At 41.2% G+C, this 18,782-nt stretch overlaps 1 protein-coding gene across 6 annotated transcripts in view; it reads left to right on the top strand.

Annotated features, from left to right (window-relative positions):
- Rusc2 (RUN and SH3 domain containing 2) overlaps positions 1-18,782 on the top strand; it is a 45,896-nt gene that overhangs the window by 7,331 nt on the left and 19,783 nt on the right. The window contains exon 1 of one of the 6 annotated variants that reach the window (XM_048783414.1): positions 12,493-12,511. The exons of 1 other annotated variant lie outside the window; for it this stretch is intronic. The gene's annotated coding sequence lies outside the window, so the exon portion shown is untranslated. Of the gene's footprint in view, positions 1-12,492; positions 12,512-15,566; positions 16,118-17,287; positions 17,307-18,782 lie in introns of those variants that run through there. 4 more of the 6 variants (XM_048783416.1, XM_048783412.1, XM_048783417.1 and 1 more) reach the window with 4 other exon arrangements.

Genomic DNA, 18,782 nt, shown 5'->3' with positions numbered 1-18,782 from the left:
CTGGAGCCGGGCTTGGTGACACACGCCTATAATCCCAGTGGCTCAGGAGGCTGAGATAAGAGGATCTCAAGTTCAAAGCCACTTTTAGCAATTTAGCAAGACCTTATCTCAAGATAAGAAGGGCTGGGAATGTGGCTCAGTGGTTAAGCACCTCTGGGTTCAATCCCTGGTGTAAAAAAACAAAAAAAACAAAAAACAAACTGGGCTCAGTGGCACCTGCTTGTAATCTCAGTGCTTCGGGAGGCTGAAGCAGGAGGATAGCAAGTTCCAGGCTAGTGTTAGCAATTTAATGAGACCCTGTCTCAAAATTAAAAAATAAAAACAAGGACTGGGAATGTTACTCAGTGGTAGAGCACTTCTTGTTTCAATCCCTGTTACTATGGGAAGAAAAAAAGAGTTAACAAAAAATATTTGCTTACTTTAATCTTATAACTTAATATTGAGTTATTGGTGCATAAAAATGGTTTCTGCTGCCACTTGCTAGCAAGGCAAGTGCTTTTACCAAGCCTGGTGACTGTCTAAAGTCTATTGGAAATTAAGGACACCTCCAGGAAAAGGGTTTGACTCTGACAGACTGACAGTACTCACAGGATCATGACCCCCTGCTGAGAACATTGCCAGATCAGAACTTGGTTCCCTAGAGGAGCAAGGCTTTGATGGCTTCTTGTGGTCATGATGAGGGAAGGGTGCCCTAATGAAAAGATTTCCTTGAAAGGCAGCTACGCTTCCCTCTCACTTTATCCTACCTCCCCCACCCTGGACCCACAACTGGCTTGTGTAATTCAATCCAGATTCTTCTCATAACCTACTTCTCAGTGCATATGTGCCCTTTTATTTACAGCTTTGGACAAACTGATTGGATAGCAGCTTACCAGCCTACATGTTTCATCCACTGTCTAGAGGGAGGGAGAGCAGAGAACACTCTGACTTTACTTCCTAGAGCCCAAAAGCCAAAAGGATCAACCAAAGAGTAAGCAAGGTATTAACCACACTGAGCAGTTAAGAAGCAGCATAGGAGTCTTTTGTGTTCCAACCACCTTACTCCTGCAAAACACATTCTTGAAAACTGTCCTGCAAGCAAAAGCAGGCCAAGCTGGGGCTTTGAGCATCCACCTCTGATCTCTGTGTTTTCCTGTTCCCTGCTGCTCGGCTACACGTAGCATTGAGAGGTCTACGTGGTCTCTGCTGCATTCTCAGTCCCCTCATCTGAAGAGCTCTGACTGTCAAGGTAGGAACTAAATCTTCCTAATTCCCTATAGTCCCCTCTCCCCATAACATACATCCTCAAAAGAAATAAGATCTACAGCAAATTCTCAGTCTCTAGGGAATTAAAACCGTAGCAGTTAGAAACCAGACACTTGGGAGCGTATGTGTCCACACAGTCATGCTGGAATGCAGGAGGGTGAGAAAGAGAGTGTTTATTAACACCTTGCACAGGAACCTCCCTGGGGCTTCAGATTTTATTTTGGCTTAGTTTATAATTAGGCCTGAAAGGGACCTTAAGAGGTCATCTGAGTGAACCCTCTGCCTCCAAATGGGTACAGTTAGTTGAGCTAAGGAGGGAATCAAATGGTTGCCCTGGTGGAGAAAGCATCCACTTTCTGACTTGTCCTGTGGAAAAAAAGAAGTTTTTTTTTTCTCTAGGAATAGTCCCTTTTGGACAGAAAGAGACCCTGGAACAAAGCTAGTTTTTTCCCAATTTTTATGGAATAAAAGAAAGCCATCCTTTGCAATGAGGGTCAGTATTTTCTAGCCTGTTCTTTCCTAGCTATAATTTCCTAGTGCTGCAGTCTCCATTCATTGAATGGAGCCTTGGGAGCTTGAGGCACTGCTGAGCCTAGGAAGTAAAAGGCTTGGAACTTGTTGAGGATTCTGCCCAAGCTGTTCTCTGTCAGTGATATTTTTTAAAGGTGTCTGCAAATTTTCAGTTCATAAGGGAGAAAACAGACCTGGGGAAAAGAAAGTAGGCCCACACTAGGTAGTCCTAGGGAAGAGCCCATTTGCTTTAGGCTTTTTCCAAGGTGTCTATATTTGACTTTTAGGGGTGGGGTGGACTTTTGTACAACATAGGTAAGAAGTCTAAAGCAAAGCATCTTCTGTGCTTCAAAAGAGGACACTATATTAGGGATCCTAAATAGGAAGCAGCTGGTGTGTCTGGGACAGCCTTCAGCCTAGACCCTTCCAGCACACTCCCAGAATGCTGCCCAGCCTTACTTGGAGACCAAAATAACATGAAACCAGTTAGAAACTAGCCTGAGTGAAGAACAGCTATACTCTACCCCAGGGAAAGACTGATGACCTCCTGGGTGTTGGCTGCCATTTCATTTGTAGAAATCAGACTCCTGAGGCTATAGCCAGGTGCGCAGACATCAAACAGCTTGTTTGTTCTCTTTTTTACAACTCAGGCTCAGATGTCACAAAAGTCCCTGTTACTACCACTTCTTAACTATCCAAATTTTTTCAGCAACTCTCCCGTATTTCACAGAGAAGTACTTATCTTGTAGAAAACTCAGAGCTTCTGTCTAATTTCATGGCATCTAAAGATGTAGAACTTTGATAGCTGGAGGGTGATTATACAAGCTGACTTTCCTGAGTTCATGTACAGGACAAAGTTTATTTATGTTCTGGAAAATTAAGTATGCTATTGGGGCTGGGGATATGTGGCTCAAGCGGTAGCGCGCTTGCCTGGCATGCGTGCGGCTCCGGGTTCGATCCTCAGCACCACATACAAACAAAGATGTTGTGTCTGCCGAAAACTGAAAAATAAATATTAAAAAAAAAATTCTCTCTCTCTCTCTCTCTAAAAAAAAATTAAGTATGCTATTAGTGAAGTTAACCAATATTATTTTATAAACACTTGGTTTAGCAGCCACAAAGAAAGAGAAGAGATGATTTCTGTCAGTAAATCATTTGTTTCTCTTCCTGTATTCCCAACCCCAACAAACCATGCTCAGTGCTGCTTTTGCCTTTGCCTTTGCCCAGGATCTAATAAGCCATAGCATCCCTTCAGGATGCCTTTGAGGATCAGGCACAGTGGCACATGCCTATAATCCCAGCAACTTTGGAGATTGAAGCAGGAAGATCCTAAGTTTAAAGCCAGTCTTAGCAACTTAGCAAGGCACTTAGCAACTCAGTGAGACCCTGTTTCTAAATAAAATACAAAAAAAGGGTCAGGGATGTGGCTCAGTGGTTAAGCACCCCTGAGTCTAATCTTCAGTAACAAACAAACAAAAAAAGATGCCTTTGTGGGTCTCCAGAGTGGGGGAAAGGGAGTCAGAGTGTACAGAGCCTTCACTTCCCCTGCTTCAATCAGAGTAGCTATTTTATGTATTTGGGCTGGAAAAAAAATAATTTTTTTTGAAACCACCACTCTAACCCTCTTCTCACATCCTGAAATGTCCTCTTTATTTTGGCTTAGTTTATAATTAGTCCTGAAAGGGACCTTAAGAGGTCATCTGAGTGAACCCTCTGCCTCCAAATGGGTACAGTTAGTTGAGCTAAGGAGGGAATCAAATGGTTGCCCTGGTGGAGAAAGCATCCACTGGCCCCCTCAAGAAGCATATTGACAATGATTTTAACAAAATTATTACTCCTTCAAATTGGACTGTTACTTCTGAACATCAGCCAGTGCCTTAGACATAGCGGAATGCAATAGTAGATGCTTGTGGCTTACTTGGTTGATTAGTGACTCACTAAGTGATATTAATTAATAACTCCAGAATGTTTCTAGTTCAGGAAAGAAAGTACAGCTTATCATAATTAATTTGGATTTGTTTTAATTTGACCATTTCTGATCTTGGCTACTGGAATTAATCACACAGTCTGAAGTGAAACCATGGCCACTTGTTGCTGATGTAAAGGATACCTGCCTAGGTTAATCCAAAGAAAGTACCCCTATAAATTTCTAAAGAAGTGTCTTGAAGTGAAAGGTCAGCTTGAGTGCTTATTAGAAAAGACCAGAGACTATTTACTAAGATCTTATATTTCTTATCTGTTTTCTTTTTGTTACAAATTACCTGTCTGGAAGTTTCCAAACCACTCAGTGTCTTGATTATGGAAAAATGAAGATCTTTTTCTCTGCTGAGATACACTTGTTGTACCATCTAACTGTTTATCAGCAGCCTCCAATACACATCTATATTTGGGAGGTGGTTTGCTCTATTTTTTTATCTTTAATTAACTTACATGTTTTATAAAAGTTATAATGTATTAAGTTATTTGTAAAGCTAAATAACAGAAAAGGGACATTAGTGGGAAAATTTGCCAAATTCAAAAAAATCTACAAGTTTAATTAGTAGTAATATACTCAGTGTTTATTTCTTTTTTTTTTTTAAAGAGAGAGAGAGAGAGAACTTTTTAATATTTATTTTTTTTAGTTTTCGGCGGATATAACATCTTTGTTTGTATGTGGTGCTGAGGATCGAACCCGGGCCGCATGCATGCCAGGCAAGCGCGCTACCGCTTGAGCCACATCCCCAGCCCCTCAGTGTTCATTTCTTTGTTTTAACGTTTGTACCACAATTATGTAGGAGGTACGTATGCTAACAGTAAGGAATTAAAGGATGTACAGAAAAAACCAGTTGTGGTGCACATACCTATAATCCAGCTACTCAGGAGGATGAGGTGGGAAGATCACAATTCTAGGCCCAGAGATGGGATTATAGCTCAGTGGTAGAGCACTTGCCTAGCATGTGTGAGGCACCGGGTTTGATTCTCAGCACTACATATAAATAAATGAAATAAATGTCCATCAATAATAAAAAGTAAATATGAGGCCAATCTGGGCAACTTAGTGAGACCCTGTTTCAGAATAAAATTAAAAGGGCTAAGGATGTAGCTCACTGGTAGAACACACATGAATTCAATTCCCAGAGCCAAAAAAAAAAAAAAGATGTGCAGAAACTCTGAACTCCCTTTGTGTAAATTCTGTAAATCTAAAATTATTCCAAAATGACTTATTTTTATAAGATATCTACCTAACCATAAAGGTCTTCACAATGAAGAAAAAAAAGCCAAATAGTACCAAATCTGGGACAGTGTGAGCATCAAAATCAATACCAATAATGGATTGTGACTCACTGAGTTAAAAAAAAAATCCATACTTATACCAAATAAATAAAAAAAGAAAGGAAGGAAAAGGAAAATATTTTTTATATTAAAATGCCAACTAATAAATGTACAAGGAATAGTAAAGAGAAATTTTTCATGTTCAGCCATCGTAGTAATTGACTAATTTGGATAATAATTATCAATGACTGTTAAAAAGAACTAGAAGAAAACATGCTGGGGAACAGGACACAGTCTGAAAGTAATCTCCCCATAGGTTACCTATTAATTACAAAGGAGAACATGGTAACTTCACAATGGAGAAGCCTGGCAGATACTGTCATAATCAAAGGTTCAAAGTTAGCATTATCAATAAAGTGACCAAATAATCTCCTGAGTTGGGTTTTGTTTTTTTCTTCTCTGCATTGTGTCTATTTCTCTTGGACTCCTGCTTTCTGTTTTTGTTCTACTTTCTTTTAGAGGCTGTCTTTGAAAGTTTGGTAATCTAGCTACTGATTAATATTTAAGAATCAAGTATTAAAAACCTGACTGGAAATCTTGTGGGAGTGAATAGGCACATTAGCTGGTGAATTTGTATGGAGGGCATCTGCAGCAAGCTGGCTTTCTCATGGGGGAACACCCAGAAATCTGTATCTGATAGTCTTCTCTGGGTTAATTGAGTTTCTATGGAGAAGTTATCTGCCAGGGCTAAGGGTAGAATAAATCAGTTTAGCTATTGGTATTCTCCTGAAATAGAAAGGAGTCTAGGAATTCTCCAATGGAGACTTTCACTTCTCCAATTTCCATTTTGGCCCCTCATTCTTACTTCTGTGCCTTGTTTTCCTGAGTCTAACCTAGTTCCATTTAAACTTCTCTGGAAAATCTCCAGTTCCCTTTGGGAGCAGGAGAGGGGTCCATCTCCTGACAGTGTAGGGTAGATGGTGGGGATTGGGAGTCTTAAATTGCCGCTTCTAGACTTGAACCAACATCCTGGTTTTTAACTGTTTAGTACTTCACCCTACTTTCAGAGTACTTGGTCTCTAATTCCTGAGTCATTCTAGGATTCTTCAGAGGTGAATCTATTTGAATCTTTGATAGCATCTCTCTCTGTATGCACTGGTTTTGTGTCTAATATTTGTTCTCCTTTGCTGTTTTTTTTTTTTTTTTTAATTTTTTTTTTTAATATTTATTTATTTATTTATTTTAGTTCTCGGCGGACACAACATCTTTGTTTGTATGTGGTGCTGAGGATCGAACCCGGGCCGCACGCATGCCAGGAGAGTGCGCTACCGCTTGAGCCACATCCCCAGCCCACCTTTGTTGTTTTTGTTGAAAGTAATTTTTGAGAGATGGCAAGGGTATACCTTTACTCTGTTTATTAAAACTTCAAACTTCATAGATACATATCTTTTCTTTGAAGTTTTACATACAAGATTGTGGTTCTGCCACCACTGCAGTCTGCTCAAGTCCTAAACAGATTTTTTTTTTCTTTTTGATCCTCCTAAGTTATAAGGACAGATCCAATATATAACTCTAAGAAAAGAGTTCCCCATTTTTTTTAATATTTATTTTTCAGTTTTCGGCAGACACAACATCTTTATTTTATTTTATGTGGTGCTGAGGACCGAACCCAGTGCCCTGCACATGCCAGGCGAGCGCGCCACCACCTGAGCCACGTCCCCAGCCCAAGAGTTCCCCATTTTTTAAAAAATAATTTTTAGTTGTAGATGAACTTTATTTTATTTATTTATTTTTATGTGATGCTGAGGATTGAACCCAGTGCCTTACACATGCTAGGCAAGCACTCTACCACTGAACTACAGCCCCAGCCCCAATTCCTAGCATTATTTTTGGTAGTGGGAATTGAACTCAGGGGCACTTTACCACTGAGCCACATCCCCAGCCCTATTTTGTATTTTATTTAGCCTCTGGGATTACAGGCATGCACCACCACGCCCAGCTTAGTTCCTAGCATTTTTAAAGAGTAAGAACAATGCTTTACTTTTCTGTAAAATGTGTAGTTTCATACACATAAAGTACTTTCATACACACTTTTGAGTAGGTTCCTCTTCAAATCTATCGAAGGATCTCTCTCTCTCTCTCTCTCTCTCTCTCCTTAGGCTCCACATCCTTTTTTTAGCCTACTGACTTCCCCTAAAATAGCTTGGTCCAGGCATAGAAGTACTCAGTAGCCAATGGTTGTGTTCATATGTGCTTTATTTTCACCACTCCTAAATTTCTCAGTTACTTAAGAAAGTTATCATGTAGTCACTGAGTTCTGAAGAGTGTTGGAATTGAGGAGTGGAGAGAGGGACCCTTATTCAGTCTATTCAGGTTTACCAAAGGTTGCTGTCCCATTTTAGTCAGTTGTAAGGCTTGTTTGTGGGGCTTTTTTTCTTATCACTTGATGATAATGTATATTACAATTATTGATATTTACTGTATGTCAGACACAATATTAAATATTCAATAGGATTAATTCTTTAATGTTGTAGGTGTTAACTTTTATCACCATTCTACAGGAAGTGAGGGTAAGGAAAAGCTAGACCCAGGATCACACAACATACCAATAGCTATTATATCATTTTCAAACTATTATTGATTCACATAAACAAATTTAACTTATAGACAACTGAAACAATTACTTTTTTTCATTCATTTATTGGTGCTTTTTTTTTTTTTTGTACCAGGAATGAATCCAGTGGTACTTAACCACTGAGCCAATCCCCAGCCCTTTTTCATGTTTTATTTAGAGCAGGGTCTTGATGAGTTGTTTAGGACTTCCCTAAGTAGGTGAGGCTGGCTTTGAACTCTCATTGTTCTGCCTCAGCCTCCCAAACCTCTGGGATTATGGGCATTAAATCCTGAGGGCCTTGCTAAATTGCTGACGTTGGTCTCAAAACTTGAAATCCTCCTTCCTCAGCTTCTTGAATTGTTGGGATTACAGGAATGTGCCACCACACCCAGCTATATGTGGCTTTTTTACATTTGAAGTCCTAGCAGTCTAAATCAATTATTTTATTGTTTATTATTCACTTATGGTTTCTTGTCTTCACATTATAAACTAATTTTTGCATGCTTTTTAATTTTGAGAATTTGTGGGCTTAAGTTGGGAGATATTTTCCTTCAGAGGAGCTTTGTCTCCTTCTGCTAAGAGATATGGGGCACCACCAAACTTAGATCACTTGAACTTCCTTCAGGGGTCTCAGTTTAATGCAGGAGTCTCAGATTTAGTTCCCTTACCTTTCCAATGGTCCAAGGCTTGTCTTCCTAACAGCAATGATGCTTTTAGTTCAGGCCCACAAGGAACCCTTCTTATTACACAGTTTATGATTTTTCATCCTTTTGGGGGTTTGGGAGAGTAGCCTTGGAGATTTCTCCTATTTACTGTGAGCACTGAAGTGCTTAAAAATATGTACTATATGGGACCTAGTGTTTTTCATTGTAAGAGTTCCTCATAGTATCTCATTCACAATAATGCAGAAAACAAAACTCTGTATAACTTAATATTCTACTTCTTATTAACTTATAAGCTTTTTTCAATGCCATGGGCCTGCTTCAGTACTTCTTCAGATTGTGGACCAGGATGCCAGGGGTCCTGGTGCCCTGCAGGGGCGGCGAGTTCCAGACAGCCGAGCTGGTGCGCTTGTGGTAGCGGGGCTTGCTCTTCTTGAAGATGTCCTCCAAGTCCAGCGGGAGAATGGGTCCAAAAAGCTCCTTAGTGTCCGGTGGGTTAAAGTATTGAGAGATGAAAGTCTGTGAGAGCTGGGCGCCTTGGGCCCAGAGGGGAATAGGCTTCCGGGGGTTGGCCTCGTCATCAGTAGAGTCATCACTATTCAGGTCCATCCCATAATCCTCTGTAATGATTTTGGGGTAGGTCCTGGGCCCTTGTGGAGTCATTTGATATGAGGTACAAACTGGAGACTGCACATCTATGGTCACATTCAGGCCCTTGCTGGCTCCAGTCGCCTTCTTGGCTTTGCGCGCCTGCTCCTCCTGCAGCTGCTGCTCAGCCAGGCGCTGCTCCTCCTCCTTCTTCTTCTCCTCCAGTTCCCTCTGCAGTCGCTCCTTCTGTAGCCGCAGGGCCTTCTCCCTCTCCTGCAGCTCCCTCTCGGCCTGGAGCCGCTCCTAGGCCTCGAAGCGTTTGAGTGGCTTGTTGTAATGGCCAATGTTTTGGCCATTCTTGACGAGAGATGATGCTAAGGTCTGCACCTGTATCCAGTAGCCCATTAAATTCATGTCCTTGAATATTTAGTTTTAGCATGGGGCGAGAATCTAAATTTAAAGAAAGCATAGCCCAATCTACACCTGTGGAGCCTAATCCCTTGGAACCTCTTTCTACAGTACGACTGGAAAATTTATCATGTAGGCTGGGTATTATTAGTAACTGTGCTATTCTATCTCCTGGTGAAATTACTGATATACCCTTTGGAGAACTGGCTATAATTTTTATTTCACCTTCATAATCGGGATCAATTACCCCAGGACTTATCATAAGTCCTTTTAGAGTAGAAGAGCTGCGTCCCAATAATAAGCCTACTGTTCCTTTGGGAAGAGGTCCTTTCACCCCTGTGGGAATGATTTGAACTCCCATCTCTGGAGTTAGTACTGCTCTGGCGGAGGCGCAGATGTCCAACCCTGCGCTCCCTCTGGTTTGTCTGATGAGGGATCTGATGGACAATGTGTCCTGGGCACTACCCTGATGGGGTTGCTGGGTTCCTCCAGTGCTCCGTATATTTGTGGTTTTGGGCCCCGGAGCATTGGGCCCCCCTGTCCATTTTTTGGCAATGGAGCCCGATGCCTTTCTCCACGATATCGTGGATAAACACCTGGTCCTTGTTCGTTTTTTGATAATGGAGTACCCTCTATGGTGGTTTGAGAACGGCATTCATTAGCCCAATGTCTCCCTCTACGGCATCGTGGGCAAATACCTGGTATTCTACTCCTTTGATACCTAGTTTTGTTAAACCCTCCTCCAATGGGGCAATTCCTTTTAAAATGTCCTGTTTGTTCACAATTGTAGCATGTTCTTGGCCTGGCATCTAAAGCCTGTTTTACTGCAGCTGCCACAATTTGCCCTTGTTCATTAATGTCTCTGGCATCTAAAGCCTGTTTTACTGCAACATTTCTTTGTACACATAATTTTTATGGTTTCATTATTTTCCATTATATTGGTAAACTTTAATTAGCCTTTTAAAAATATTTAGAATATTCTCATTTTTTATTTTTTAAAAGTTATACTGGAGTAAACATCATTGCGTAAATATGAGGTAAGTCAAGGGGCATGAGGGTATAAGGGAAAAGGATAACTGTTACTTTAGGACAAAGGTTGCTAACTCAAAAGCCTTATAGGAGCCAGGCAAATAAATAAAGTGAATAGTTCAGAGTTTAAGATCTTGGCATTAAAGATCTATTTACTAAGCATTTTATTAGGACTCAGCTTTTTGGTTTTTTTCTTCCTTATTTTCCTCTTCTCCATTTTATAAGCTGTTTGCAGGTTATGCTAACCTGCAAGCTGACATAGTTCCAGCTAGCCTGCTCTGTATATCATTCAGTAGCTGTATCAAACAAACTGGTGCCCTACTATGTGTTAAGATCCTGTGCTCAGAAGTATCTATCAAGGTATAAGACATAGTCTCATTCTCTAAAAATGTCCTTTTATCAATAGATAAATAGTCAAATAAAATGGCCAAGGCTTGATACTAAATGAGTTGTACTGAAGAAGTTCAGGAGAACTTCCATGATAAATAAAAGTTTCTAGACATGGTAGAATCTGAGCTAGAACCTTTTTTAAAAACAATGACAAGAGAAATAGGGGTTACAGTCCAGATATCTTCCCAGTGGCATGAACTAACGCTAAAAATTTGGAATAGATTTCAGTGGAACATGGTTAGGATAAGAATGAACTTTGATTGCCTCCTTAAGGAATTTGGCTTTATCCTTGAATGGCAGGGGCCCACTGATGGCTTTTTACCAGTAGAGGAACACATTGAAGGCACTACTTTGGGGAAGTTAAATTTGTGTCAACATATATGATACTTGGGGGAGGACAGAGCCAGAAGAAAAGCAAGAAAACTAGTTAGAAGACTACAATAATAATGCAGGACCAAATTAGGATGATAGTAATGGGGACAGGATCTGGTGTTTAATAGGCTACTGGAGATTTGCTTCTGGAAGTTCAGTAAGAATGTAAGATTTAAAAATCAATAGCAAAGGGCTGGGGTTGTGGCTCAGAGGAAGAGTGCTCACCTCACATGCGTGAGGCACTGGGTTTGATCCTCAGCACTACAAATAAAGGTATTATGTTCACCTACAACTAAAAAATAAATGTTTTTTCTTTTTATATCAATAGCAAAGATATGGGAAGTATTAAACCCAGCTTAAGTTGAAGGAGACTTCAGATCTGAAACTTTCTGTAAGTCTGCATTTGAATATGGGCCAAGAATTGTTTTATTAAATAATGAGGAAAGAAAGATATAAGAAGTAGAACTAGGAGGATTAGTGTTACAGAAACCAGAAGGAATGGTGTTAGAGTAGGAGAAGATGGCTAATCATGTCAAATCAATTAAGATATTATAAGTTAAAAAAATTAAAGCTGCTTTACACAATTCAAATATTACAAGAAGGCAGATTTCTCCTGGTTAAGAAATGATGCATAATCCCAGCAACTTGGAAGGCTGAGGCAGGAGGATCACAAGTACAAGGCCAGCCTCAGCAATTTAGCAAGGCCCTAAGCAACTTTGAGAGAGATCCTGTCTCAAAATACATAAAAAGGGCTAGGGATGTGGCCCAGTTGGTTAAGTACCCCTGGGTTCAATTCGTGGCACCAAAAAAGAAAAGAAAGAAATGGTGAAGGAGAGAATAGAGTTAACAGGCCATTCTTTTAAGAATTTTGTTGTTGAAAGGGCAAAAGAAAGAGAGGATTGTCTGAGTTGACATGCCAGTGATAGCCTCTGCTTTCTGGTTTACCTGAGATTCCCCCAGTTACAGGGCTCTCATAGATTTCTGCCTCTATGGAGCCAAGCAACACCCCTTAAAAGGCTGCTGCTGCTTTTTTATCTCTATACATATACCTGGCCCAGACATTTTATATATATGGAATAAAAAAAAATGATTGTTTTATGTTTGTTTACTTTCACAAAACATAATGTTTTCATGGTTCATCTGTGTTGTGGCATGCATCAGTACTTCATTCCTTTTTATGCTGAATAATTTTCCATTATGTGGATATCCTTTCATCTGTTGAGTATGTTGGGTTTTGTTCCCATTTTTTTAAATATTATGAATAATGCTCCTGTGAACTTATTTCTTTTGGAGTCACTGGCATTACAGGCATGTGCCACGCACCTGGCCTAAGCTGCCTTTTTTTTTTTTTTTTTTCTTTTTTTTTGTACAGGATTGAACTTCAGGGAAGCTTACACAATCACATAATTCCAGCAGCTCTGGAGGCTAAGGCAGGAGAATGGTGAGTTCAAAGCCAACCTCAGCAAAAGTGAGGTGCTAAGCAACTCAGTGAGACCCTGTCTCTAAATAAAATACAAACTAGGGCTGGGGATTTGGCTCAGTGGTTGGGCACCACTGAGTTCAATCCCTGGTACCAAAAAACAAAACAAAAAAAAAGATAATTTGTTAGTTTCTGTTAATGTTTGCATCTATAACACAATGTAATTAGAAAAATAATGGCAGTGTGCTTTCTCTTATGAAATGGTGATGACAGTNCTTTTTTTTTTTTTTTTTGGTGTGTGTGTGTGTGTTTATGTGTATGTGTTGTTTTGGTTTTTGGTACCAGGGATTGAATCCAGGAGCACTTAACCACTGAGCCACATCCCTAGCCCTTTTTATTTTGAGACAGGATCTCCCTAAGTTGCTTAGGGCCTCACTAGGTTGCTGAAGCTGGCTTTGAACTTGCAATCCTCCTGCCTAAGCTCCCAAGATGCTGGAATCACAGGTGTATGCCACCGCATCCAGCTTGATGCCACAGTTTTGATGGGAATTTTGCTTTCTTGTCTTGAAGTCAACCTGAAAATCACTGGTTCAGAAAAGAGAGTGATTGATTATTTCTGGCTCTGAGGTGATTGGTGAAGACTTGATGGAGGAGTTGCTTAGAGTTTTGTAGATTTTAAGATAATTCTGAAGATGGCCAAGTGTAAATCTGAATGAACAGAGGCAGTAAAGAGGAGATGGGCTTATGAAACAGGTTTGAAGCTATTCAAAGTAAGGTTGGGTGAAGGAGAATAGATAGCCAAGGTGAAGGACCCTGGAAGCCAAAATCAGGAGCTTCAACTTCTGAGAATGACAAACCATTACAAGGGACAGGAGAAGTGATATGTTGAAGAAAGATGGTGCTTTAGGAAAATGAATCTGGGAGTACTGGAAGGTAAATTGCAGGTGGGAAAACTAAGAGGCTGTTGAAGTTTATAGTGTATTTGTATTTTGTTTCTGGCTATAAAATAATTTGATCTTTCATCAAAAGCCATATAGATTGTTGGCTTTTGGAGAGTTGTTTTGATACTCTTGTTTTTAGTGATACTGCTGAACCAATTAAAAAATTGGCAGTCCTAGCTGGGCATGGTGGCACATGACCATAATCCTAGCTAATAGGGAGGCCAAGGCAGGAGGATGGCAAGTTTGAGGTCAGCCTTGGCAACTTAGTGAGACTTTATCTCAAAATAAAAATAAATAAACAAATAAGAACTGGGGTTCTTTTAGTTGGGAAATAGGTTTCAATGTGGTCTGTGATGTGGTAAAATTAAATGAAGCACTGAAAGTATGCCACCTTCCATAGGTGACTGGAACCCTTTCCCAGGCACATTAGAGTGGTTGGTTTAGCCTCACAGAAATTTCAGGGTCAAAGACTATGGGCTGAGAATTCTCACAACAAGCAGCTAGAACTCCAGGCACTTGGTCAGGAATACCTACTTTGCCTAGCCTACAGCTATTTATCCAGTCCTCTTAGTGGTCTATACCAGTTCAGGGAGAGATGAATATGGTGACCAAAATCTCTGCTCCTTTCAGCCTCCCTGAGGGGACTGCTAATATTGGTTAGTTTTATGAACAGGAGCTTCTCTCCCTTCTTCCCTTCCTCATTGTTTCTTTCTTTGTAGGATCAGGGGACCATGGCCCCTCAAACAAGCCAAAGTGGTCTTTTTATCCACTTTCATTCTTTTCTATAATTCATCTTAGTCACCCTGGTGTCAGAGGATATAGGCTTCATGGAGAAATCGAAGTAAGAAAGAGAAAGAAAACTATATTTCTTCTGGATCCTGAGAGGTAGCTGCTATGGTCTTGGACTGTGGTTTCTCTGAAGGCTTCTTTATTGAGGACCTGAAATCCAAAGGCTTCACTGTGGAGTCCAGACAGTGTATCTGCTCTCCGGATCTGTAGGTTCTGTATTTGCAGATTCAGCCAACTATGGATCACAGTATTCCGGAGGGAAAAATTGTGTCTGCACTGAACATTGTTTGGTAGAAAAAAAGAAAGGTTTGTACAGACTTTTTTTCTTGTCATTACCTGAATAATGCAGTATACTAATTATTTATATAGCATTTATGTTGTATTTGGTATTATATGTAATCTAGAAATGTCTTTAAGTATACAGGAGAGTAAGCCTAAGTTAGATGCAAATACTATCCCATTTTATATGAGGATTTGAGCATTTTCAGACTTTGATATCCACAGAGGAACTGGAACTAGTCCCCACACACTCACAGATACCAAGGGATGACTGTAGGGAACCTTGGGAGGCACTCTGTAGTCAGGGATACTGCTTGGATACCCAGCCCACTTTGAGAGCATCTCTATATTCAAGGATAGCAGCAGGGAGCAGTGGCATGAAATGGACAAAGTGCTGCCACTTACTGTACAAGTGGCTCTTGCTGTGGTTTCTCTACTCTTATTCCCACAGAACTAGCCCAGAACTTGGACAGGAAAAGGGCGGAGAACTCAGGAGTTCTATAGACAACTGAAATTTTTCTCTGGCCTGAGAGAGACCACTCCCTTTCCTCAGCCTTCCTTTCCCCAGGGAAGATGGGCTTCCTGCCCTCTCAGTCTGGCTGAAGGATTCTTCTTCCATAGAAACCCACTTTGACCCAATTCAGGACTGACCAAAAACTGAGGTATGTGAGAAGCCCAGTTCTGCTTCAGCTGGTAGACCTGAAGATCTAGGGAACTGAATCGAACTGTGTATTAGGAGGGGGACCTGCAGCCACATTGGTCCTAAGGCCCACAATCACTCTGTACAGAAGCCTTCTTATAGCCCAGTCTTTTTAAATAGACCCCATCCATTTGCCTGAGGAGCCCCCGAGGAAGCCTGGTGCTAAGACTGGTCAGGCATCCACAAGAACTGAGTTCCTTCTGATAGAATGGTCCCTGCAGCCTCCCTTCAGGAAGTCAGGAATCCCCTCCCAGACTGACTGCTCCACCCTAAGGCTAGTCTGGAATCCTAGTGAGAGGAATAAGCTGGAAAACAAGGAGCCATTCAAAATGGACAAAAAGCAGGGGTGGGGGAGAGGTTTCTGACTAAGGTCTGAAAGCTGGGCCAAAGGAAGGAAGCTCCCAGGCTCTGCCCAGGCTATTTCCCTGACATTCCTAAGAATTGCAGAGGAGTTAGGCCCAGGCCAGCTCTCCTGATTTTTCCTTTGCTGTATTGAGATCTTCCATCTTCCGGCACCGCCTGCCCTCCTCAACTGACTCCTCTCTCCACCCTCCCGTTCCCTAGGCTAACAGGCCCAGAGGGACTGATGGGGAGGGAGGCTGAGTGGCTGTACTGTGGGCATGCCTGCTCCTTTCCCTCCCCCCTTCCCTTAGCAGCAACGTCACCCGCAGCACCAGTACCAGCAGCCGCGGCAGCAGCAAGGAGACGGGCTGGGATTGCGCAGCCTCCCTGCATTAGCTAGGATGCCATTGTATTAGCAGAAATCAGATCTTAGGAAATCATCCCAGCTCTCCTCCACCCCACCCCACCTCTCTGTGATCCTGTGAACAATGCCTCAGCTGGAGCTGTCCAGGTAGACCTCGGTGGGAGTGCAAAAGGACAGGAGCCTCTTGGTCCAGCTCAAGGCTCTTTACAGAGGTATGGCTCAGCGGTACTGGGGGGAGGGGAGCGCCAGAGCCTAAGGATCTCTGATCAACATTTGGGCCCTGGCTTCTGAGGGTTGGCTTTGTGAAAGCGAGTGAGTATTAGCAAGTTCCAGATAAGCTCATCCGTGCATGCATTTGGCTACCATGCAGGAATGGGGAAGTGCAGAGGCTTGGGCTAATGCTATTATGCCATTTTGTCAAGAAGCAGAAGATCCTATGCTTCCTTTCTGGGCATTTGTAATGAAGCTGCTGTAGCCAATATAATCAGGATTGGGGGTGTTAGGTCTAGAAACAAAGGTTTAATGGGAGGAGACCCCTAAAGCTCCTGTAAGTTTATGATGGAGACTATACTGGGATCCACAAAGCTTTCAAGAGGGGCTGGGCAGCCTTTCGCTTCACACTCATGCATATATGTGTGCACATAGACGCATGCACTGTCACTTTATCTTCTGGCACTGTGGGAGCCACTCATAGTAGGGAGAGGGGGTGTGGGGAGAGAGCAGTTATTGTAATGATTCTTATAATCAGCCTTCTTATACAGACTTAGCTTCTTCCTAGCAGAAAGAGACCAAAGCGTAAGCTAAGTTAACATTCTCCAATCCACCATCCTTCTCTCTTCCCTTCATCCCTGCCCTAGAGAAAACTCATTCAGGAAAAAGGCTCACCATCAGGACCTCAAGTCAAGGTCAGGTTATTAGAGAATAGTGACAGTACATTACCCCCACACACACACACCCTTCCTTCAGGAGGCCAAGAAAGAGGAAATGGGTTATAGCAGTATGTGAGGGAATGTGACTAGCAGTAGGATATTGATGACCAAAGACAAGGAAACTTTTCTTCTGAGGTTTTCCTGTTGCTGAGCAGGTAAAGAGTCCCTTAAATTTCTGTTTCCATTAACCACCTTGATTGAAAATTCAAAAACATGGTAATAGGAGACAAGCGTTCCCTGGTGTGCAAATATGTGTTTGAGGTATACACTGGAAACTCGTGGGAGTGTTTAGTTCCCAGAAAGTATTTAGGAATAAACAATAGAGCAGGGGAAAGGGGGTTGGTGGGACCATGAATGGGGCAGGGAGACAAGGACTGGGAACTGGAGCGGGAAGGACAGGATTGAGGACTCTACAGAGTAGAAGAGCATGGGAGCAGTAATAGGAAAGAGACTATGGGCTCAGAGAATAGAGGTGAGTAGGTATGGGCTCTAACCAGGGAAGCTAAAGTGTAGGCCTGCCCAGGAGGTGGAAAGTAGCTGCTCTGGGAACAAGGTAGTCACTTAGACTTTAGGAAGAGGGTGTGGCCCAGATCTTTTTTTTTCCCCCCCTTTGGGAGGCAATTATGATGGAAATAGTTGAGAATTAGACAAACTTGGGTTTGAATCCCATCTCAACTATAATTGTGTGGAAACTACTAAGCTTCAATTTTCTCTTCTGTAAAATGGGAATTATTATGTCTACTTGAAAGTGTTATAGTGGATGCCTATTGTGTAAATGGTCACTAATAAATAGCATTGTTTTGATAGACCAAGAGACCCATTTGGGACCAGAGTCAGTAAAAGGGCTCTTACAGAAAGCTTTCCCTGGATCTGGAGAGGCAGACTACACCACCTCATGCTGGCTGAGCCCACCCCTCTACTAGCTACCCAGTAGCCATAGCTAGAGGGCTCATCTGAGAGAGCTTACTTCAACTTTCTTTTTATTCTGGATTTTCTATTCCTTCTCCAGCTTCATCTTCCATGTCTCTCCATTAATCAGGGTAGAAAAGAAGTCTGGAATGAGCTTTTCCACCTCTGTTTTCTCTTTGCCTTTGTCAGAGTTATGGGCCACAATATTAAACCTGTCTTGACATAGGACAAGTCAGTCCTAGGAATCTTAGATATACTCTCAGTAAATGTTTTCTGTGGTATTTGAAATCAAGTCAAATATACAACATTCTCTCATTACATTCTTAACTGAACAAGAAAATTTTTCAAAAGTTGGGATTCCTGATCCTATCTTAATTCCGTTATTTATTCTCTAAGTAATCTTAAGTAAGAAATTTCATTTTTCTGGGTATCACTTTCCTTATTTTTAAAAATTAAGATGGCCCTGCCTACTTTGGTAAGTTGGTATGAGGATCAATGAGATATGATATATATAAAAAGTGCTTTGTAAAAAATGTGAAGGGGATGAGGTGAGGCATTAATACAAGATTTCATGAGATACCTGCAGAACTTCTCCATAGTTGATCAAATTGAATTGTCTATGGAGGAAGTGTTGGCAAGCATTGCCCTGGTTATATGGAGATTGGGAAGCAGTTAAGATCTTCTCTGAGATACACAATTATAAAATAAATGAAATCATGAGTAAAGGGGCTTGATACTTAAAGTAAGATTCCATATAACCTAAAGTAAAAGCCAAAACTATATAGCTCTTAGAATAAAAGCAAAAAAAAAAAATTCTTTATGATCTTGGGTTAGATAAAGATATCTTAGGATACAAAAAGTTTTAACCCTAAAAGAAAAAAACTGAAAAATTGAGCTTTATAAGAATTAAAAACTTCTAACAATTTAAAAAAAATGCCATTAAGAAAACAAACAGCGGCTGGGTTTGTAGCTCAGTAGTAGAGCGCTTGCCTAGCACGTGTGAGGCACTGGGTTCGATTCTCAGCACCACATAAAAATA

This window comes from Marmota marmota, unplaced genomic scaffold, assembly GCF_001458135.2.
Source record: "Marmota marmota marmota unplaced genomic scaffold, marMar, whole genome shotgun sequence".
Classification (NCBI taxonomy): domain Eukaryota; kingdom Metazoa; phylum Chordata; class Mammalia; order Rodentia; family Sciuridae; genus Marmota; species Marmota marmota.
The sequence above is the reverse complement of the archived record's forward strand: the minus strand, read 5'-3'. Positions and strand labels throughout refer to the sequence as shown.